Consider the following 22907-nt stretch of genomic DNA (forward strand, 5'->3'; position numbering starts at 1 on the left):
TTCAGGCCTAAGAACCAAATGTGATAGAGCCTCCCAGCAGGACAGGCTTTCCAAGTTCCTTACCTGTCTTTGTATTTGTAACTTGTTGAAAGAAGCCCCCGAGATGGGATGAGGGGGGTCCTGTGCTTCCTCCTTGCCGTGTGGCCACGCTGGCTTCCTGTGTCCACTTGGCATCCTCAGGCTAGGTGGGCACGCCAGTTGCAGAGTGATCAGGAGACAGAGGCCGCCTCTACCAGAGCTCAGCCCCCGAGGCGCTCCCGGAGCACGTGCCAGGCTCTGTTCTGTTCCTCCAGCCTGCTTTTTCAGTTCCTGCGGATTCCCTATTTGTGTGTTTAGACACTAAACCTTTTTCATTAACATGTGCTTACTATGGAATAATTAGACACACCTGAGAAGAAAAAATAGGGTACATGAGCTTAAAGAACATAGAAAGCGCCCTCAACCACGCCACACATATTGCTATTATTTTGTTTTAGAGCTTTTAAGACTATTTTCATGGATACTTTAACTTATTTGCCTTATATTTATATGTATATATATATTTTTGAGGCGAGGGTTGGGGGGTGGTTTACGCAGTTTAGCCCAAGCTGGGCTCAACCTCCTGGGCTCGATCCATCCTCCCGCCTCAGCCTCCTGAGTTTCATGCGCCTCCGTGTGAAGAGACCAGCAAACAGGCTTTGTGTGAGCAATAAAGCTTTTAATCACCTGGGTGCAGGCGGGCTAAGTCCGAAAAGAGAGTCAGCAAAGGGTGGTGGATTATCGTTAGTTCTTATAGGTTTTGGGATAGGCGGTGGAGTTAGGAGCAATGTTTTGGGGGGCAGGGGGTGGATCTCTCAAAGTACATTCTTTTTTTTTTTTTTTTTTTTTTTTTTTTTTTTTTTTGAGACGGAGTCTCGCTCTGTCGCCCAGGCTGGAGTGCAGTGGCGCAATCTCGGCTCACTGCAAGCTCCGCCTCCCGGGTTCACGCCATTCTCTGCTCAGCTCTCCAGTAGCTGGGATAAGGCGGCAAGGCTAATTTTTGTATTTAGTAGAGACGGTACCGTTCCGTTCCTGACTGGATGGCTCGGCCAAGTGGGATTACAACGTGAGCACCGCCCCCTCTCAAAGTACATTCTCAAGGGTAGGGAGAATTACAAAGAACCTTCTTGAGGGTGGGGGAGATTACAAAGTACATTGATCAGTTAGGGTGGGGCAGGAACAAGTCACAATGGTGGAATGTCATCAGTTAAGGCTATTTTTACTTCTTTTGTGGATCTTCAGTTACTTCAGGCCATCTGGATGTATACGTGCAAGTCACAGGGGATGCGATGGCTTGGCTTGGGCTCAGAGGCCTGACACTGAGTAGCTGGGATTACAGGCCTGTGCCACCCTACTCAGCTCGACGAGCTATGTTATTTACTTATTTATTTACGTATTTATTTATTTTTCAAACGGGGTCTTGCTCTGTCACGCAGGTTGGAGTGTAGTGGCACAAACACAGCTCACTGCAGTCTCGACCTCCTGGGCTCCAGCGATTCTCCCACTGCAGGCTCCGGAGCAGCTAGAACCACGGGTGCGTACCACCACGCCTGGCTAATTTTGGTATTTTTTGTAGAGACGCTTTTCACCATATTGCCCAGGTTGATCTCGAACTCCTCTTGCCTAGGCCTCACAAACTGCTGGGATTACGGGAGTGAGCCACCGCGCCTGGCCGAGCTCTTTTTTTTGTTTGTTTGTTTTGTTTTTTTTGTTTTGTTTTGTTTTGTTTTGTTTTTTGAGACGGAGTCTCGCTCTGTCGCCCAGGCTGGAGTGCAGTGGCGCGATCTCGGCTCACTGCAGGCTCCGCCCCCCGGGGTTCACGCCATTCTCCTGCCTCAGCCTCCCGCATAGCTGGGACTACAGGCGCCCACCACCTCGCCCGGCTAATTTTTTGTATTTTTAGTAGAGACAGGGTTTCACCGTGTTAGCCAGGATCGTCTGACCGCGTGATCCGCCCGCCTCGGCCTCCCAGAGTGCTGGGATTACAGGCGTGAGCCACCGCGCCCGGTCCCGAGCTATGTTTTAATAAGAATACTTTGCACTGTGTTTTGTAACTTGCCTTTTAAAAAATACTTAACTTCGCTGGAAAGATTCCATAGAAAAAAGAAAAAGAAAAAATACTCAACAAATGTACTGTGATGCCACTCATTTCTACATTTTATTTTTCGCTTTTATGAAACTAAACAAAGAGCCATAGGCCACGCGGGGGTAGAGGAGGGGTCGCCCTTCAGAACGCCACCAGTGGACCCTACGGCCGTGCTTTTTGTTAACCGTTCACAGCTCCCTCCAAGAACCTTCAGATGCTCTATGAGGATTGCAGTTTTCCGGGACTCTTTCCAAATTCTTGGGTCGCTGCTGCACACGTGACCACTTGGGGGCGCTCAGGGCTCCACCGCGGCGCGGCTCTGGTCCTGGCGAGTGCGCGATGCAGGCTTGGCGCTGTGCGGATCGCGCTGCCCAGTGTCCCTCGCCCCGGGATCTCGGCGCGCAGGTCTTGCAGCCCCAGGCGCAGCGGACCTCCGGCCCAGGGCTGCAGGAGGAGCGGGGACCTGGGCCTGCCGGAACTCCCTGTATACCACAACCAGACCGGAGCAGGACTGGTATCAGGGGGAAGAAGAAAACAGCCCATAACACCATTTTTATTGTTCCAGTGTTTGGAAGAACTCTAGATATCTAAGCAGCCACTGTTGTTGAACATTTAGAGTCAGATTTTTTTCCCCCATTGCAAGATTATCCTTGTGGCTCAATCTCTGTATAACATCATAATGATTATACAGAGAAATAAATATCTAGTGTAGTCAATGGGCTAAAATTATATATGTTTTTTTCTTTTTTTGAGATGGAGTCTCGCTCTGTCGCCAGACTGGAGTGCAATGGCATGATCTCCGCTCACTGCAACCTCCGCTTCCCAGGTTCAAGCGATTCTCCTGCCTCAGCCTCCCAAGTAGCTGGGATTACAGGCGTGAGTCTATGCACCCGCCCAATTTTGTAACTTTTTTTTTTTTTTTTTTTGAGACGGAGTCTCAGTCGCCCAGGCTGGAGTGCAGTGGCATGATCTCTGCTCACTGCAACCTCCGTCTCCTGGTTCAAGCAATTCTCTGCCTCAGCCTTCCGAGTAGCTGGGATTACAGTTGCCCGCCACCACGCCTGGCAATTTTTGTATTTTTAGTAGAGACGGAGTTTTACCATCTTGGCCAGGCTGGCCTTGAACTGCTGACCTCATGATCCACCCGCCTTGGCCTCCCAAAGTGATGGGATTACAGGCTGAGCCACCGCGCCCGGCCCAATTCTGGGGCTTTTAAAGGTACACATAGGCAAATTACTCTCCGGAAAGTGTCAGAAAATTACTGAAGTGTCATTTTCTGGAGTAAATACCCGTTGTCTGATGGCCATGGAAAAATAGACTGCAGATACATAAAGGGTGGGCTTTAGAGCTGAAGTTTAAATAGGCGACAGGAAGAGGAGAAGAGCTCTCGGTAGCAGACAGGGGTCTCTTGGAGAAATGGGTTGCCGGTTTTGCGGTGAAATGCGGCAGATTTTATAGAAGAGCTTGAGGAGGCGGTGTCCCATTTATATAGAGCCGCGAAGATTGGTCGGATCAGCTGTTTCATTTGCATAAGGCGAGAAAAACTGACTAGGGCTAGGTGTCATTTTAGTAGGGGGAGAAAAGCTGGCCGCCCCCAACCCCAATCTTTTATTATGCAGATGGTTCTCTACCTGGCCCGGGCCGTGTTGCCTGTTTCTTTACAGGTGGTGAAAAAAGAAAAAAAAAAGGAAGATGGAGCCTCCATGTTGCACGTACCTGGTCCCAGGTAGCCGTTTTCTATTGGCACAGCTGCCGGCATTCACCCGTGCAAACTTCCAGCTTGCCTATCTACGTTTGCAACTCCAATTTTCAGGCTGCTTTTTGTTAGAAAAGAAATGACTTTGGGTTGCTTTTTGTTAAAAGATTAGTTGGCCGGGCGCAGCAGCTCACACCTGTAATCCCAGCACTTTGGGTGGCCGAGACGGGCGGATCACGAGGTCAAGAGATCGAGACCGTCCTGGCTAACACGATGAAACCTCGTCTCTACTAAAAATACAAAAAAAAATTAGCCCAGCGTGTTGGCGGGCGCCTGTAGTCCCAGCTACTCGGAGAGGCTGAGGCAGGAGAATGGCGTGAACCCGGGAGGCGGAGCTTGCAGTGAGCCGAGGTCGTGCCCCTGCACTCCAGCCTCCAGCGTGGGCGACAAAGGGAGACTCTATCTCACACACACACACAAAAAGGTAAATTCCACTGAGGACTCTGTTGCCCTTGCTATCTGTCCAAATAATTTCTATCTCTTGTATCACTGCCAATTTACAGCTATTTATATTCCCACTTACTCTGGTGTAAGGCTTCATTCGCTCAGCGTAATGTTTTTGAGATTACTCTACGTTGTTGAGTTCATCAGCAGTTTGTTCCTATTAGTTGCTGAGTAATATTCCACGATTAATCCATTTCTTGTTTATAGATATCTGGGCTTGCTCTGGTTTTTTTTTTTTTTTTTTTTTTTTGTAATTATACATAACGCTGCAATGAACATTTGTGTACAGTCTGCGTAGATATAGACTCTTAATAAATGCCTAGGAGTAGAATTGTCGGTCACAGAAAATTGGTACGTTTAGTTGGATAAAAAACTTTTGCCCAAAGTGGTTGTACTATTTTTCTCCTATCATCAATATACAAGCTTTTTGGTTACTACCTCCCTGGCAACATTTGGTAGTGACCATTTATTTATTTGTTTTAACTTCTAGCCATTTTTTTTTTTTTAGACGGAATCTCGCTCTGTCGCCAGGCTGGAGTGCAGTGGCGTGATCTCGGCTCACTGCAACCTCCGCCTCCCAGGTTCAAGCAATTCTCCTCCCTCAGCCTCCCAAGGAGCTGGGACTATAGGCGCCCGCTACCACGCCTGGCTAATTTTTGTATTTTTAGTAAAGACGGGGTTTCACTATGTTGGTCAGGCTGGTCTCGATCTCCTGACCTCGTGATCCGCCCTCCTCGGCCTCCTAAAGTGCTGGCATTACAGGCGTGAGCCACCGCGCCCGGCCAGGCTTCTCTTCTTTTTGCGGCTGAGTGGTGCTCTGCTGTGCGCATCCACCTCGTTGTCTCCACCCGCTCCTTCACCGACGGCCGCTTACTGTGCTCGCAGATCTGGGCTGTTGTCAACAGCGCTGCGGTAAACACGGCGGCACAGACATCTGCTGGGCAAACCGAGGATACGATACGGATACTTCCTCTGTCACTTCCACTCCAGTTTCTCCAGGCCCTGAAGCTCCATCTCCACTCCCGAACTCATGGCCTCCCATTCCCCAAGCAGCTTCTCCCGAACGTCCCCTCTCAGAAAACGGTGCCAGCGCGTCCCTGCTGTTCCACCCCCAGGCCCCCCGTCAACCCCAGACAGTTCCGCTGCCGCCGTCTCCTTTCCCTGCGGTCGCTGCCACATCCTCTCGTCCGGTCTCCCATGACCCCTTATGTCACCATATTGGGCATGAAAGTTTCCTTTTCTTTCTTTTCTTCCTTTTGTTCAAGACGTTTCCCTCTGTCACCTAGGCTGGAGTGCAGTGGTGCGATCACGGCTCACTGCAGCCTCCACCTCCTAGGCTCAAATGAGTCTCTTACCTCAGCCTCCCAAGTAGCTGGGACGACAGGCATAGGCCACCACGCCTGGCTGATTTTTATTCTTCTATGTTTTAGTAGAGATGGGGTCTGCGTACGTTGTACAGGCTAGTCTGCAACTGCCGGGCTCCGGCGATCCTCCCGCCTCAGCCTTCCAAGTCTGGAAGCTCCTTCTTATGTGCTCAGCCCCATTAGCCAAGCTTAAAGGGACACATGGAGAAAGCTCAGGATTATAATCAGAAATAGAACAGGGCTGGGTGCGTCGGCTCACACCTGAAGTCCCAGAACTTTTGGGAGGCAGAGGTGGGTGGATTGATTGAGTTCAGGTGTTTGAGACCAGCCTGGGCAACATAATGAGACCTTGTTTCTATTTATAAAAACAACAACAGGAGAGACGCTTGCCACGGGTGCCAGGAGACCAGGGGAAAAGCAGAAGGAGAATTTGGAGTCCCAGCACCCACTGTCCTGAGAGCCTGAGGGCCTCCTCCAGGAACTGCACCTTGGCAGGGACCCGGCGCTTCGCACTCTCTCCCCGGACACCGTGGGCGGATGTGTGCACAGACTTAAGGCCTCAAACCCTCTTTTAGTGGATGCTATGGATGATTTCCCATCTTAGTGCACCCTCTTTCATAAAACACCCGCTCACTTAGATGAAGATGTTCTTAGTTATGCTCGTAGCACAGTCATGCCCACCTCATGCCAGTCACATCCGCGGACTTAGTCCCTGCTTGCACGTCTACCTATGCTGCCACTTGACCTGATTCTAGGCCACAGTCAGTAGGAACCTCTTGCTGTTGGCGCCATCTCCTGCCTGTAGGCGGAGGTGAAGGCCTAGCCCCAAGAAGGCCAGAAGATTCCCTTTCCTAGGGGGCGGGGATAAGAGGAGGTCTGTGAACCTGGGTGGGAACAATAGCAGAACCCGTATTTTTCCTAATCACGAACTGAAACAGGGTTTTCCATTCTGAAAGGAGGCTACAATCCACAGTGGAATTAACAGGACCTTTATTGCTAATGGAAATCACAGATGCGGCTGAGGCGGGATCTCAGGAGCCCCAGAGGTGGAGGCTGCAGTGAACCAAGGGTTGTGCCACTGCACTCCAGCCTGGGCAGCAGAGGCAGACTCTGTCTCAAAAACCAACAACACACAAAGAAATCGCAGATCCATTCATATCACATATCAAATCATAGTTCTTGTAGGCACTTTGAAATATCACTTATGCTCATTAGTACTTAAAAGTTATGGTAATTGGCCTGGTGGTGTGACTCACCGCTGTAATTCCAGCTATTTGGGAGGCCAAGATATTTGAATCGCTTGAGGCCAGGAGTTTGAGACCAGCAAGGGCAACATAGGGAGACCCCATCTCTACAAAAAATGCAAAATATTAGCCAGAAATGGTGGCATGCACCTGTAGCCCCAGCTACTTGAGAGGCTGAGGTGTGAGGATCCCTTTAGCCCAGGAGGTCATGGCTGCAGTGAGCTAGGTTCTTACCACTGCTCTCCAGCCTTAGCAACAGAGAAAGACACTGTCTCAAAAAACCAAAACCAAAACCAAAAACAAACAGAACGAAAGCATTATTCTGAGAAGGAGTCCACAGCATTCACCAGACTGGTAGTCCATGGCCACCCATCTTTAAAAGGGCTCAGACTCAGCTGGGCGCGGTGGCTCACACCTGTAATCTCAGCACTTTGGGAGGCTGAGGCAGGTGGATCACTGGAGGCCAGGAGTTCAAGACCAGCCTGACCAACATGGTGAAACCCAGTCTCTACTAAAAATACAAAAAATTAGCCAGGCGTGGTGGCAGATGCCTGTAATCCCAGCTACTCAGGAGGCTGAGGCAGGAGAATCACTTCAACCTGGGAGACAGAGGTTGCAGTGAGCTGAGATCATGCCACTGCACTCCAGCCTGGGCAACAAGAGTGAAACCCTGTCTCAAAAAAAAAAAAAGAAAAGAAAAGAAAGAAAAGCCTCAGAGTCTTGCAAATAGTACAAAAGAGTTGTGGGTCAAGGGTGGAACATGAAGTCCCCTTTCGATAAATGAGTGAGTGACTTTCGGAGACAAAAGCCCCACAGCTCCAAGAGTAGCCAGGTAGGGCTGCTAGAAGAGCCCCACGCTTGTGAGTCAGGAGGGAGGTGCTGATGGCCTCATCCAGGGCACTGTCAGGGGACAGGTTGGTGACAGTCGAGGTGCCACTTGGACTGGCCAGGGCCAGAGGTGATTGAACTTTTGCAATGGATGTCCCCAGCTGAGAGTGAGGACTGTGCAGGGTTGGCTTGTGGAATGAATGAAGGATTCTTACCAATCATATATTGTCTTTTCATTCATTCATTTATTCATTCATTTATTTATGTGCCTAACTCCTGTCCCACATCCTGTCTAGGTGCTAAGGGGACAAAGATTCCTGGCCTCAGCGCACTCTCAGATTCATGGGGAGACAGAACTGGTTTGAGAGCTGGTTCCTCTCCCTCTCTCGTGGGGATAGAGTGAGAAGTCAGCTGGGCAGAAATCAGGAAGAGGAGCCTTACCAGGAACTCCACTGTGCTGCACCCTGATCTAGACGTCCAGCCTGCAAAACTGTGAGAAATCAAAGTTCACTGTTAGAGCAGCCCAGCATATGGTATTGTGTTATAGTAACCTGAACCAAGACAAAGGCTCTCAGCTGGGGAGACAGAAACTGATCTGGAGCCTGCACTCCCCCTGGGGAGGGGAAGATGCCTGTCGACCTGGACAGAGGGCGTGGACAGAGGCAGCACCTGGGCTGTGGTGACCCTTGCTTTCCACTTCTGCTCGGGGGCACTGGGACAGGATCCCAGAAGGCTCCAGAATGCATGTCAAGCAAGCAGCAGTCCCTGTGGAGTTTGGGTAGTGCACAGAGGAAGAAATGGCAGAAAAGCAGCAACAGGATGGCTTTAGGGCGGGGAGCTGCTGGAAGGTGGCAGACAGAGTGGGCAGGGGCAGGAGATGGTCCAGCAAGGCACCCACTGACATGGCAGTGCTGTCATGCACTGCACAGTGACCTTCCAGACAAGGAGGGACACATACACACTGGTGGTCCCATGGCTATGACTTAGCTGAAAAACTCCTATGGCCTAGTGATGTCATAGCTGTGGTACTGTCGTAGCACAGACATCACTCATGGGAGTGACGGGCTATGCCACCCAGCCTAGGGATGCAGGAAGTACACCGTCTAGGCTTCTGTGAGTGCATTCTGTGATGTTCATGCCAAGAACCACCTAACGACCGTTTCTCAGAACGCATCCTTGTTGTTAAGGGGCCCGTGACTGTATGTCTTGGGAAGCAGCCTGTGACTGTTGTCCCGCCCTGCACTGACTGCCCAGTGAGCGCTCAGAATGCATTAGGTATGGGGTGGACAGAGGAGGAGGACAGCACCGGCACCCAGACAGCAACCACCCTTGGAATCACCATTTCCTGAACCAGGGGACCTCCCCAGCCACCCACACCAAAGCCTAAAATCTCATACCTCCTCTCTCTAAAGCAGGGGTCTGCACGCTTTCTCCGCAAGGGCCACGTATGGAATCTTTTTGTCGGAAGTACCCACGTCTGCCCTTTTGGTGCCAAAGCCAGCAAAGGTGACACATAACGAGAGGGAGGGGCCATGTGCCAACGGGACGTGTGTGCCAATGGGACTTGACTCACAGACACCAACGTTTGAATTTCATCTAATTTTTACATATCATGAAATATTATTCTTTTGGCCGGGCGCGGTGGCTCACGCTTGTAATCCCAGCACTTTGGGAGGCCGAGGCGGGCGGATCACGAGGTCAGGAGATCGAGACCACGGTGAAACCCCGTCTCTACTAAAAATACAAAAAAAATTAGCCGGGCGTGGTGACGGGCGCCTGTAGTCCCAGCTACTCGGAGAGGCTGAGGCAGGAGAATGGCGTGAACCCGGGAGGCAGAGCTTGCAGTGAGCCGAGATCGCGCCACTGCACTCCAGCCTGGGCGACAGAGCAAGACTCCGTCTCAAAAAAAAAAAAAAAAAAAAAAGAAATATTATTCTTTTTATTTTTTTAACCAGTAAAAAGTGTTCTTAGCTCGCTGGGCAGGAGAGAAATCGGTTGCAAGCTGGCTTTGGCTGGAGGGTACTTTGCTGACCAAGGGAAGGGAAAAAACCAAACTTGCTCTAACCCACCTCTCCCTCCAGTCCCATGCAGTCTCACTTTCCTTATTTTTTTTTATTTTTAATTTTTATTGTATTTTATTTTTTTGAGACAGGGTCTTGCTGTGTCGTCCAGGCTGGACTGCAGTGGCACGATCTTGGCTCACTGCAACCACGGCCTCCTGAGTTCAAGCAATTCTCCTGCCTCAGCCTCCCAAAGTGCTGGGATTACAGGCATGAGCCACTGTGCCCGGCTTTTATTTTTTATTTTTGGGTAAAAACAAAATTATCTCCACCATTAATTTTTCTTACTTTTGACTTGGTTTTCTATTATATAGGTAACTCTATTCACTCCATTGAAACTCCACCATTACCATGTGCTCAATTCCCAAATACATTTGAGTCTGTTTATTGATTCAGTTCCACTCCATTGATCTTCTTGGTTCTTCCTGCACCAGGACCAAAGTTATTACAGTTAGCAATACATGGAGGCTTATCTTTGTGCAAATTTCTTTGTACCGGGATTTTCAGAAGACTTTCCTAGCCCTGGAAGACTGATTTAAAAGAAGGGTTTTGGCCAGGCGCGGTGGCTTACGCTTGTAATCCCAGCACTTTGGGAGGCCGAGGCAGGCGGATCACGAGGTCAGGAGATTGAGACCACGGTGAAACCCCGTCTCTACTAAAAATACAAAAAAATTAGCTGGGCGTGGTGGCGGGTGCCTGTAGTCTCAGCTACTCAGAGAGGCTGAGGCAGGAGAATGGCGTGAACCCCGGGGGTGGAGCCTGCAGTGAGCCGAGATTGCGCCACTGCACTCCAGCCTGGGCGACAGAGTGAGACTCCGTCTCAAAAAAATAAATAAATAAAATAAATAAATAAATAAATAAAGGTTTCTTTCGGCCGGGCGCGGTGGCTCATGCCTGTAATCCCAGCACTTTGGGAGGCCGAGGTGGGCGGATCACAAGGTCAGGAGATCAAGACCATCCTGGCCAACATGGTGAAACCCCATCTCTACTAAAAATACAAAAAATTAGCCAGGCGTCGTGGCGGGCGCCTGTAGTCCCAGCTACGTGGGAGGCTGAGGCAGGAGAATGGCGTGAACTCAGGAGACAGAGCTTGTAGTGAGCTGAGATCCTGCCACTGCACTCCAGCCTGGGCGACAGAGTGAGACTCTGTCTCAAAAAATAATAAATAAATAAATAAATAAATAAAGGCATAAGAAATTATAAGAGTATTATTTCGGAACTGATAAATGTCCATGAAATCTTCACAATTTATGTTCCTCTGCCGCGGCTCCAGCTGGTCCCTCCATTCGGGGTCCCTGAATTCCTGCAACAACGCCCAGCTAATTTTTTGTATTTTTAGTAGAGATGGGGTTTCACTATGTTGGCCAGGCTGGTCTCAAACTCCTGACCTCAGGTGATCCACCCACCTTCGCCTCCCAAAGTGCTGGGATTACAGGCGTGAGCCACCGTGCCTGGCCAGAGCGGCTTTTTACAGCTGTCATTGGTGAAGAAGTAACAGCCACTGGTTTTGTCTGGGCTGGGTGTCTGGTGCTTTGTGGCTGGCGCAGTGAGCTTGCTTCCACCCCTGCTTAGATGCAGTGACGAAGTGGCCTCACTTGGTCTAATTTAATCTTGGCCTCCAAGTAGCCCTGTGCAGGGCTCTATTCTGCAGGGCTGCTTATGTCCAGCAGGCTGTGAGTGCCCGTCAGCTTCCAAATGGCAGGGGCTTCTCTTTAAAAACTTATTTTTCTCAGAAGCTGTCGTGGCCCTTGGTTGCTCCCCGTGGCCTTGTGTCCTTGCTTTCCTGGGAAGCCTCAATGCAAAACATTTTCCTCTCATCGACCAGAATGAACTGCTGGCATTTGGATCTGAAAATCTACATCCTATAAGAATATTCCTGATGCTTTTTAAATGTTAGCTGCTCTTCATTTAAGCACCTTCTACATGCCAGGTATTCATTCAAAATGAACTTACAAACTCTATTGTTTTTTTTTGAGAGGGAGTCTTACTCTGTCACCCAGGCTGGAGTGCAGTGGCACAATCTGGGCTCACTGAAACCTCCACCTCCCGGGTTGAAGCGATTCTCTTGCCTTAGCATCCTGAGTAGCTGAGATTACAGGCTGGCGCCTGACTCTTTTCACTGAGAATACAACACATTATTATTACCTGTAGTCATCATGCTATACAATAGCTCTTTAGAACTTCTCCATCCAGTGTAACTGAAACTTCGTAGTCTTTGCCCAGCATCTCCCCATTTCTCCGCCATCCCCACAACCCAGCCCACAAGATTGTTGTAATAGACACAGAAAAGCATTTGGCAAAGTCATGTTTTCTTATGACAAAAAAGAAATTAAAAAACTAAGAATAGAAGGAAAATTCCTCAATTTGATAAAGTACATTTACAGCAGACCTATAGTGAACATTATTCTTATTGTCAGAGGCATTTAAAAACCAGAGTGGCCGGGCACGGTGGCTCACGCTTGTAATCCCAGCACTTTGGGAGGCCGAGGCGGGCGGATCACGAGGTCAGGAGATCGAGACCACGGTGAAACCCTGTCTCTACTAAAAATACAAAAAATTAGCCGGGCGTGGTGGTGGGCGCCTGTAGTCCCAGCTACTCGGAGAGGCTGAGGCAGGAGAATGGCGTGAACCCAGGAGGCGGAGCTTGCAGTGAGCAGAGATCGCGCCACTGCACTCCAGCCTGGGTGACAGAGCGAGACTCCGTCTCAAAAAAAATAAATAAATAAATAAATAAATAAAAAATAAAAACCAGAGTGACTCCATCTAGTATAAGGGCTGGGTAAAATAAAATAAGGCTGAGACCTACGGGGCTGCATTCCTAGTAAGTCGGGTATTCTAAGTTACAGGATAAGATCGGTCAGCCCAAGATACAGGTCATAAACACCTTGGTGATAAGACAGCATGCAGTGAAGAAGCCGGCCAAATCCCATCAAAACCACGATGGCGATAAAAGTTACCTCTGGTCATCCTCACTGCTCATTATATGCTAATTATAAGGTATTAGCATGCTGAAGACACTCCCACAAGCACTATGACAGCTTAGAGATGCCACGGCAATGCCAGGAAGTTACCCATATGGTCTAAAACAAGAAGGAACCCTCAGTTCTGAGAATTGCCCACCCCCTTCCTGGAAAACTGATGAATAATCCACCCCTTGTTTAGCATAGAATCAAGAAACAACTATAAAAATGGACAACGGCAGCTGTTGGGGGCTGTTCTCCCTGTGGAGTAGCCACTCTTTTATTCCTTTATTTTCTTTTTTTTTTTTTTTTTTTTTTGAGACGGAGTCTCGCTCTGTCGCCCAGGCTGGAGTGCAGTGGCGCAATCTCGGCTCACTGCAAGCTCCGCCTCCCGGGTTCACGCCATTCTCCTGCCTCAGCCTCTCCGAGTAGCTGGGACTACAGGCGCCCGCCACCACGCCTGGCTAATTTTTTTGTATTTTTAGTAGAGACAGGGTTTCACCATGTTAGCCAGGATGGTCTCGATCTCCTGACCTCATGATCCACCCGCCTCGGCCTCCCAAAGTGCTGGGATTACAGGTGTCAGCCATCGTGCCCGGCCTCCTTTATTTTCTTAATAACCTTACTTTCACTTTATGAACTTCCCAAATTCTTTTTTTTGGGGGGAGATGGAGTTTTGCTCTTGTCACCCAGGTTGGAGTGCCATGGCATGATCTTGGCTCACTGCAACCTCCGCCTCCCGGGTTCAAGCGATTCTCCAGCCTCAGCCTCCCAAGTAGTGGGGATCACAGGCATGTGCCACCATGCCCGGATGACTTTTGTATCATTAGTAGAGTTGGGGTTTCACCATGTTGATTAGGCTGGTCTCGAACTCCTGACTTCAGGTGATCCACCCACCTCAGCCTCTCAAAGTGCTGGGATTACAGGCCTCCAAATTCTTTCTTGCTCGAGATTCAAGAATCCTTTCTTGGAATCTGGATTGGGACCTCTTTCCAGTAGCATTATGGTGAAAGCCTCCTTAAGCTTTGGAAGATGACAAGGATATCACTCTCACCATTTGTATTTCACAGAGTACTGGAGGTGAGAAAAGGAAGCTAAAGGCACAAGACAGGAAAAGAAGAAGCAAGACAGTCATTATTAGCAGAGAAACATGATCCTGTATGTCGAAAATCTGGAGCAATCTTAAACAACAAAACAGACTGGGCACAGTAGCTCATGCCTGTAATCCCAGCACTTTGGGAGGCTGAGGCCAGAGGATCACTTGAGCCCAGGAGTTTCTTTTCTTTTTTCTTTTTTCTTCTTTTTTTTGAGACGGAGTCTCGCTCTGTCACCCAGGCTGGAGTGCAGGGGCACCATCTCTGCTCACTGCAAGCTCCACCTCCCCAGGTTCATGCCATTCTCCTGCCTCAGCCTCCGGAGTAGCTGGGACTACAGGCACCCACCACCATGCCCAGCTAATTTTGTTTTTGTATTTTTAGTAGAGACGGGTATTCTGGTAACCAGGCAGGAGAATGGCGTGAACCCGGGAGGCGGAGCTTGCAGTGAGCCGAGATCACACCACTGCACTCCAGCCTGGGCGACAGAGCAAGACTCCGTCTCAAAAAATAAATAAATAAATAAAATAAAGCTACAATAATCAAGATGAATATTATTGGCATAAAGATAGGCATATAGACCAGTGGAACAGAATTGAGAGTGCAGAAACAGACCTTACGTTTCTGGCCAGTTTATTTTATTCTCTTGATAGTTTAATATACTTTTTACTGAGGTAAAACATGCCGTGAAGACACCCGTGCAGCCACCACCCAGATCAACAAATAGAACATGCCCAGAGTCGCAGAACCACCCCCTGGGTGTTCCCTTGGTCAGTGCCCTGCTCTTTTCAAAGGTAGTCACGCTTTTGACTTCTCATACCTACATTCGTTTTTGAGCTTCACGTAAATAGAATAATCCCTATGTAGTTTTTGGTGTCTTGATTCATTCTGTTAATGTTATATTTTTGATATTTGTTCACATTGTTACGTGCAGGAGTGTGGGGTTTTTTTTTTTTTTGCTGCACATTATTTTTAAAGTTCAGATATAATTCATATATCATAAAATTCACCTTTAAAAGTGTACAATTTGGCCAGGTACAGTGACTCATGCCTGTAATCCCAGCACTTTGAGAAGCCAAGGAGGGCAGGTCGCTTGAGCTCAGAAGTTTGAGACCAGCCTGGGCAACATGGCAAAACCCCATCTCTACAAAAAATAGAAAAATTAGCATGACATAGTGGTATGTGACTGTAGTCCCAGCTCCTTGGGAGGCTGAGGGGGAGGATCACTTGAGCCCAGGAGGTCGAGGCTGCAGTGAACTGAGATGGTGCCATGGCACTCCAGCCTGGACAATAGGACCAGACCTTGTCTCAAAAAACAAATGAATGAAGTAAAATAAAATAAAAGCATGTTCAATAATGTGCAATCATTACCAGCAGCTAATTCCAGAACATTTTAATCACCCCAAAAAGAAGCCCCAAGTCCATTAGCAGTCACTCCTCACTTTCCCTTTCCCCAGTGCCTGGTGATCCCTAATCCAGTTTCTGTCTCTGTGGATTTGCCTACTCTGGACATTTCATATAAATTGAATCATATAATATAGGGCTTTTCGTATCTGGCTTCTTTCACTTAGCATACTATTTTTGAGGTTAATTTATATTGTACCACATACTAATATTTCATTCTTTTTTGTGGTTAGTAATATTGCATTGTTGACCAGGCGTGGTGTCTCACACTTTTAATCCCAGCACTTAGGGATAACAAGGTAGGGGGGATCCCTTGAGCCCAGGAGTTCAAGACCAGCCTGTGCAACATAGGGAGACCCCTGTCTCTATCAAAAGATTTTAGAATGTTAGCCATGTGTGGCAGCTCAAACCTGTAGTCCGAGCTACTTGGGAGGATGAGGCAGGACTGCTTGAGTCCAGGAACTAAGATCACACCACTGCACTCCAGCCTGGGAAACAGGGTGAGGCCCTGTCTCAAAAAAAAAAAAAGTTTAGCTTCGTGTGAATATACTACATTTTATTTATCCATTCATCAATTCATGGACGTTTAAGTTGTTTCTTTCTTTTTTTTTTTTTTTTTTTTTTTTGAGACAAATTCCCACTCTGTGCCCCAGGCTGCAATGACACGATCTTGGCTCACTGCAACCTCCACCTACTGGGTTCAAGCTAGCTTCCCAACTTAGCCTCCCAAGTAGCTGACACCACAGGTGAACACCACCATGCCTGGATAAATTTTTTTTTTTTTTTTGAGACGGAGTCTTGCTTTGTCACCCAGGCTGGAGTGCAGTGGCACGATCTCGGCTCACTGCAACCTCTGCCTTCCGGGTTCACACCATTTTCCTGCCTCAGACTCCTGAGTAGCTGGGACTACAGGCGCCTGCCACCACGCCCAGCTAATTTTTTTGTATTTTTAGTAGAGACGGGGTTTCACCGTGTTAGCCAGGATGGTCTCGATCTCCTGACCTCATGATCCGCCCACCTCGGCCTCCCAAAGTCCTGGGATTACAGGCGGGAGCCACCGCGCCCGATCGTAATTTTTTGTATTTTTTTGTAGAGACGGGGTTTTGTCATATTGCCTAACCGGCTCGCAAACTCCTGAATTCAAGCAATCCATCTGCCTTGGCCTCCCAAAGTGCTGGGATTACAGGCCTGAGCCATATTGCCAGTGTTTGTTTCCACTTATTGGTTATCATGAATAATTATACTATAAACATTTTTGTACAACCTTTTTCTTTTTCTTTCTATTTTTTTTTTTTTTTTTTGAGACAGAGTCTCACTCTGTCGCCCAGGCTGGATCAAGTGGTGGTGCAGTCTCAGCTCACTGCAACCTCAGACTCCCTGGTTCAAGAGATTCTCCTGCCTCAGCCTCCCGAGTAGCTGGGACTACAGGCACCCACCAGCATGCCCAGCTAAGTTTTGTATTTTTAGTAGAGACGGGTTTTCACCATGTTGGCCAGGATGGTCTTGATCTCCTGACCACGTGATCCGCCTGCCTCGGCCTCCCAAAGTGTTGGGATTACAGGCATGTGCCACCGCGCCCGGCCAGCGTTGCAGTTTTTACTGAATGATTACTCCCAGCTAAAACCACAAAAAAACTTCTCATTTAAAATTTGTTATAAATTGGTGGGTCATGGTGGCTCACGCCTGCAATCCCATCGCTTTGGGAGACCGAGGTGAGCAAATCACTTGAGGGCTGGAGTCAAGACCAGCCTGGCCAACACAGTGAAACCTCGTGTCTACTACAAATACAAAAAATTAGCTGGGCGTGGTGGCACACACCTCTAATCGCAGCTACTCGGGAGGCTGAGGCAGGAGAATCTCTTGAATCTCGGAGGCAGAGGTTGCAGTGAACTATTATAGGTACAATTGGTATCCACTGTTTACACGCAGAACTTGAGAGCACAGCAGGATCTGCGTCTTTTCTGCCTTATATGGTGCAGTGAGTTTGGCACTTCATTGGAATGCAGTTTCCAGTGGCTCAGTCCTTATCTGCAGCAGCACATAACCTGCACATCAGGCAAACATCCCGTACAGGAAAAATGTCTTTGCTGCCAAGTCCAATATAAGGAAAAACGGGAGATTATTATTAAAAACAAAACAAAACAAAACAAAACAACAAGAAGACTGAAAGGGAATGGGTGATGGAAATCTTTGGACCATTTCTCAGTTCGTGCTGTCAGATAATCTGCCATACTTTTTTTTTTTTTTTTTTTTTTGAGACGGAGTCTCGCTCTGTCACCCAGGCTGGAGTGCAGTGGCACGATCTCGGCTCACTGCAAGCTCCACCTCCCAGGTTCACGCCATTCTCCTGCCTCAGCCTCCCAAGTAGCTGGGACTACAGGCGCCCGCCACCACGCCCAGCTAAGTTTTTGTATTTTTAGTAGAGACGGGGTTTCGCCGTGTTAGCCAGGATGGTCTCGATCTCCTGACCTCGTGATCTGCCTGCCTCGGCCTCCCAAAGTGCTGGGATTACAGGCGTGAGCCACCGCACCTGGCCAATCGGACGTACTTTTAAGTGTAGCCTGCTCACCAATTCTCAGCCTGACACCCAGTTATGTGGCCTCCTCTCGACACTGTGCAGGGCGCTTTGGTTGGGCAACAGATTGTGAAGGTTAAAATTCAGTGTGTCTGCATCCTTGAGGTCATTCCAAATGAAGATTTGGATTCCATGTCACGGTCCAAGGGCTCAGTGAGCATGCTAAGTCACTTGGGACCTTCTCCTGGTGGAGGAGGCCCATTCTGCCATAGCCACTGCAGCTGCTCACCGAGGAGCAGTCCCCCAGGGCAGTCATCTGCGTGGGGTGGGGCACAGGCACTTGTAAAGGTGTCTCCTCTGGGGTCAGGTGGTCCATACCTGAGGTGTGGGGCTTGATGTTTACCCACGCCCATCAACTGCAGATGTCTGCTGAGGGTGTCCAGGGTGGGTATGGGAGCTGGGAGGCAGCATTTTGTTGTGAGAAGCCTGGCTGCCATAGGTCGACAGGACTGAATTAAGGCCCATTGTGATTTGGGCCAGCACCTGGCTGTTGGGTTGGGCTACTTCATGATCAGCTGGTGTCATAATTGTGGGGGAAAGAAAGAGCAGACTGTTACTGTGTCTACATAGAAAAAGGAAGACATAAGAAACTCCATTTTGTTCTGTACTAAGAAAAATTCTTCTGCCTTGAGATGCTGTTAGTCTGTAACCATAGCCCCAACCCTGTGCTCCCTGAAACGTGTGCTGTATTGACTGAAGGTTTAATGGATTTAGGGCTGTGCAGGATATGCCTTGGTAAAAATGTGTTTGCAGGCAGTATGCTTGGTAAAAGTCATCGCCATTCTCCTTTCTCGAGTACCCAGGGACACAGTGCACTGCGGAAAGCCACAGGGACCTCTGCCCAAGAAGCCTGGGTATGGTCCAAGGTTTCCCCCCACTGAGACAGCCTGAGATATGGCCTCATGGGAAGGGAAAACCTGACCGTCCCCCAGACCGACACCCGTAAAGGGTCTGTGCTGGCGAGGATTAGTGAAAGAGGAAGGCTTCTTTGCAGTTGAGGTAAGAGAAAGGCATCTGTCTCTTGCACGTCCCTGGGAATGGAATGTCTCAGTGTAAAACCTGATCGTACATTCTGTTTACTTGGATGGGAGAAAACTGCCTTATGGCTGGAGGTGAGACATGCTGGCGGCAATACTGCTCTTTACTGCACTGAGATGTTTGTGTAAAGTCAGACATAAATCTGGCCAAGTACAGCACCTCTCCTTAAACTTATTTATGACACAGAGACCTCTGCTCACGTTTTCCTGCTGACCCTCTCCCCACCATTACCCTATAGTCCTGCTACATCCCCCTCGCCCAGATGGTAGAGCTAGTGATCAATAAATACTGAGGGAACCCAGAGACCAGTGCGGGCGCGGGTCCTCTGTATGCTGAGCGCCGGTCCCCTGGGCCCACTATTCTTTCTCTATACTTTGCTTCTGTGTCTTATTTCTTTTCCCAGTCTCTCGTCCCACCTGACGAGAAATACCCACAGGTGTGGAGGGGCAGGCCCCCTTCAATAATGTCATTACGGGGAGGAGAGTCAGAAGTCAGCAACTCCTCCAGGCGTCCCGCTGCACAGTTACACTCACTCACGGCTCCGTAACTTGATTTGTGCTCCTGGAGTGTTTCATAGGCATCTGGGCAAAGGACTCATGTTGGGCTGGCCCTACGTCTATTTTTTGTAGTTTGGGCGGATTCAGACTGGTGTTTGGTGGCACAAAGGAGTAGCATGGCGTCTGCTGCATCGTGGTGCCAGGTGAGGACTGGGTCGACACAGTTAATGATGTCAGTGCTCACAGAAGGTTGACATTATCCAAACCTTTTCCATGTTTCGGGATTGCTTGTCTCAGACTGGGTGGAGTAGGGGCATCTTTGCCGCAGGTGGCGGGTACCCCATGGAATGCACGTCCCCATCTCTAAGATCTTCCCCTTTGGTTATAATGGGTGAAAGTCTCCCAGTAACAGTACTAGCATTCGAGCTAGTTCCAGGGCGAAATGGACTCCAGCTATCAAAAGTCATCATTGCTGTGAGAGCCAGGGCTTGCAGGCCATTTGGAAAACTGGGGTCCAGGGCTGTGCCCGGCACCCCCGCCACCCCCACCCCCACCCCGGCTAGGCTGCAGGGTGCTTTTTTGGTGGCATCTCGGCTTTGCTCCGAGTGCATTTGCTGTTGCTGTCCATGGATGCAGCTCTTGTCCTAAGAGATCTCCCACCCTTGCCGCCCTCTGGATCCAGCATCCACCGAGCACTTTTTCCAGTTCCTTCATTCTGCGTGCGAGTCAGCTTGCTGTGTAGGCACAGAAGATGACGAAGTGAATTCCTGCAGCCCGCCGAGCTGTTGCTGTCGCCCTTATCCTTGAAGCAGGACACGCTCTTGACCATCCACTGGTAGATCTTGGGCAGTGCGAGCCGCTTCTCCGCCGAGCTCTGGACAACGCTGGTGCCGAGGTCGGCGTGGGACAGGTTGCGCCACGCGTTGCGGTGGGACGAGCTTCCCCTGAGCTGCTGCCCCGCGAGCGGCCGGGCGGAGGCGGGGTCCCGAGCGGGTTCTGCGGCAGCGAGGAGTGCAGGCCGCCCCCCTCGGGCCCTGGAAGTCCCCGCACAGCACCCGGCGTCGCCAAAAGTCCTCGCTGTCCTCCAGCAGGCTCAGGTGAAGTCTGCGCTGACGGCGCGGGGCTGGAGGTGGCTGCGTGGGTCCCGCGGAACTGTCGCCCGGACAGCGGCTGGAAGTCCAGGTCCCCCTCCGCCCCCCGGGGCGCTTCGGCCCTGGGGACCCCTCCTTTCCCCTCCTTTCCCCTCCCCTCCCCTCCGTCCCCTCCCCTCCCCCCGTCCCTCCCCTCCCCCCTCCCCTCCCCCTCCCTCCCCTCCCCTCCCCCCTCCCCTCCCCCGTCCCCTCCCCTCCCCCAGCCGCGAGCCAGCCAAGAAGCGGGAGAGCAAAGCACGGGGCGGAGGGGAGGGGGCGCGAAGAGGCGGCGGAGATTCGGGGGGACGAGGTCGGTTCCGCGGGAGACAGAAAGAAACTGGGAGCCAGGCGGGGGCGGTGGAAGCGCGAGCCCAGAACTGAGCCCGGCGGGGCCGTGCACGGGGAGGCTGCTCCGAGTCCCTGCGCGGACTGCACGGCGGGCCGGGGCGGATCCGGGCCGAGGGGGCGCCGCGCTCCAGGGGACGGGGCTGTGGACTGAAGGACGGACGGACCCCGCGGGCCGTGGTTCTCCCCCGAGGCGCGCCCTGTGCGCTGCTGCCTGTGGAGTGCGGCGCGGCGGCTGCAGGACTACGCGGCCGCCCGACTGACGGGTCTGCCCTGGTTTCTTTCTTTTTATCTTTCTTCAAAGTGAGAGTGTAGGAGGCTTCCCCTCCTCTCACGCCGCCTCCCCAAAGAGGGCCGGCGCAGGTGACTTTCTGAGTGGCCCCCAAAGCAAATCCCGAGGCCTGCGCTTCGCCAATCTTCTCTGCTAGGGCGCTGGTGGAGCCGTTTCCCAGCCGGTGCCTCTGGCCCAGCGAATCCTGCTGGAAGGCGGTGGTTCTGGGATGTCCTGTGGATTCACCCTAACGCCTTGTTGTCTGAGGGACCCTGGGGATGTTGTATAAGGCAGGAAAATATGTAAATGGACCCCGCGGGAAAGGTAGCGTGGCCGAGCGGTCTAAGGCGCTGGATTAAGGCTCCAGTCTCTCCGGAGGCGTGGGTTCGAATCCCACCGCTGCCAGCTTGTTGTGGTTTGTCCATTTTGTCCCCCCAAGGACAAAATGAGTTCGTTGGAACTCTCCTTGGGCCGCACCCTTGCTCGGGATCTGGATTCCATTTGAGCGCGCAGCTGTCCAGTGGACGGACTTTGTGCGAAGTTTGTCGGCGCTGGTGTCCACAGCAAGTGAAGTGGGTTCAGTTCGTCCCAGGTTCCAATGGTTGAGGCGGAAAGGCAACGGTATAAATACCCTTGATAGCCTTTTTTCCTTAACCAGGTGGAGATAGCGGTGGAGTGTTGTAGGCTAGTCCTCAGTGTAATAAATTTGAGGTAATGAGGTAAAAAGTACGAGGAGGTGTTTCCGCCCGGTTTCGAACCGGGGACCTTTCGCGTGTGAGGCGAACGTGATAACCACTACACTACGGAAACCTGCATGGGATTCCTGTGCCATCACAATGAGCCACCACCACACAGGGCCGTATTTTATTTTTCATCATAATTCAGAGCTTCCTCCACGCGTCCCTTTGAGCTTTGTTAATGAGCATGAGCACACAAAAAAAGGACGTTTCAGCACCTGGAAGGCTGAGGCGAGAGGACGGCTGGAGCCCAGGAGGTCGAGACTGCACTGAGCTATGATTGCAGTACTGCACCCCAGCCTGGGCGACAGAGCAAGATCTTGTCTCGAAAGAGAGAAAAGAAAGAAACAAGAAAAGGAAGTTTTCATGTGCAATGTGGTGGCATAAGTGGACACGGGAGTCTTGAGAGAGGATGTGGCGGCAGCAGTGGGCATGGGGATTGAACAGCAGGGGCGCGCTGGCACCATTTTCAAAGAGAAGAGACATTTAGAAGAAGCTGCTTGGGGAATATGAGGCCATGCGTTCCTGAGTAGAGCTGAAGCTTGTGGGTCTAGAGAAATTGGAGTGGAATGAAAGAGGAAGTAGCCTAAAACACCATTTTTATTGTTCCATTGTTTGGTAGAATTCTAGATTTTCCTAGCAGCCACTGCTGTCGGACATTTAGGTTAATTTCCTCCCATCAACAATATGCAAGCGTTATGAAGGCTACCCCCTTGGCAACATTTGGCACTTTTCATTGATTATTACTTTTTTAACTTCTAGCCATTTGTGGGTATGTAGTATTCCTTATGGTTTAAGTTTGCATTTAGCTGATGAGAAAAATGGGCACCCTTTCATGGGTTTATGGCCCGTGTGTTTATCTTACTGTGTGAAGTGTCTCTTTAAATATCTTGTCCGTTAAAAACAAGCAAAGAAAAAAACACTTGAACAAACAGAAAACCCCAAGAAACAAAAACAAAGAACTGGCCTGGCGTGGTGGCTCACACCTGTAATTCCAGAACTCTGGGAGGGCGAGGTGTGCGAATTGTTTGAGCTCTTGAGTTGAGACCAGGTGGC

The 22907-nt window shown here is 50.2% G+C and overlaps 2 non-coding genes and 1 pseudogene across 2 annotated transcripts; 1 reads left to right on the forward strand and 2 right to left on the reverse strand.

The window, feature by feature from the left end:
* Positions 1-17833: 17833 nt before the first annotated feature.
* On the reverse strand, positions 17834-20595 carry LOC100593439 (annotated as a pseudogene).
* Positions 20596-21437: 842 nt separating this feature from the next.
* TRNAL-AAG lies at positions 21438-21519 on the forward strand. Its single transcript has one exon. It is a non-coding gene; the product is annotated as a tRNA-Leu (tRNA).
* A 332-nt stretch (positions 21520-21851) lies between these two features.
* On the reverse strand, positions 21852-21924 carry TRNAV-CAC. The gene has a single exon. It is a non-coding gene; the product is annotated as a tRNA-Val (tRNA).
* Positions 21925-22907: the final 983 nt, after the last annotated feature.

The sequence above is a fragment of the Nomascus leucogenys genome, chromosome 2, assembly GCF_006542625.1.
Source record: "Nomascus leucogenys isolate Asia chromosome 2, Asia_NLE_v1, whole genome shotgun sequence".
Taxonomy (NCBI): Eukaryota; Metazoa; Chordata; class Mammalia; order Primates; family Hylobatidae; genus Nomascus; species Nomascus leucogenys.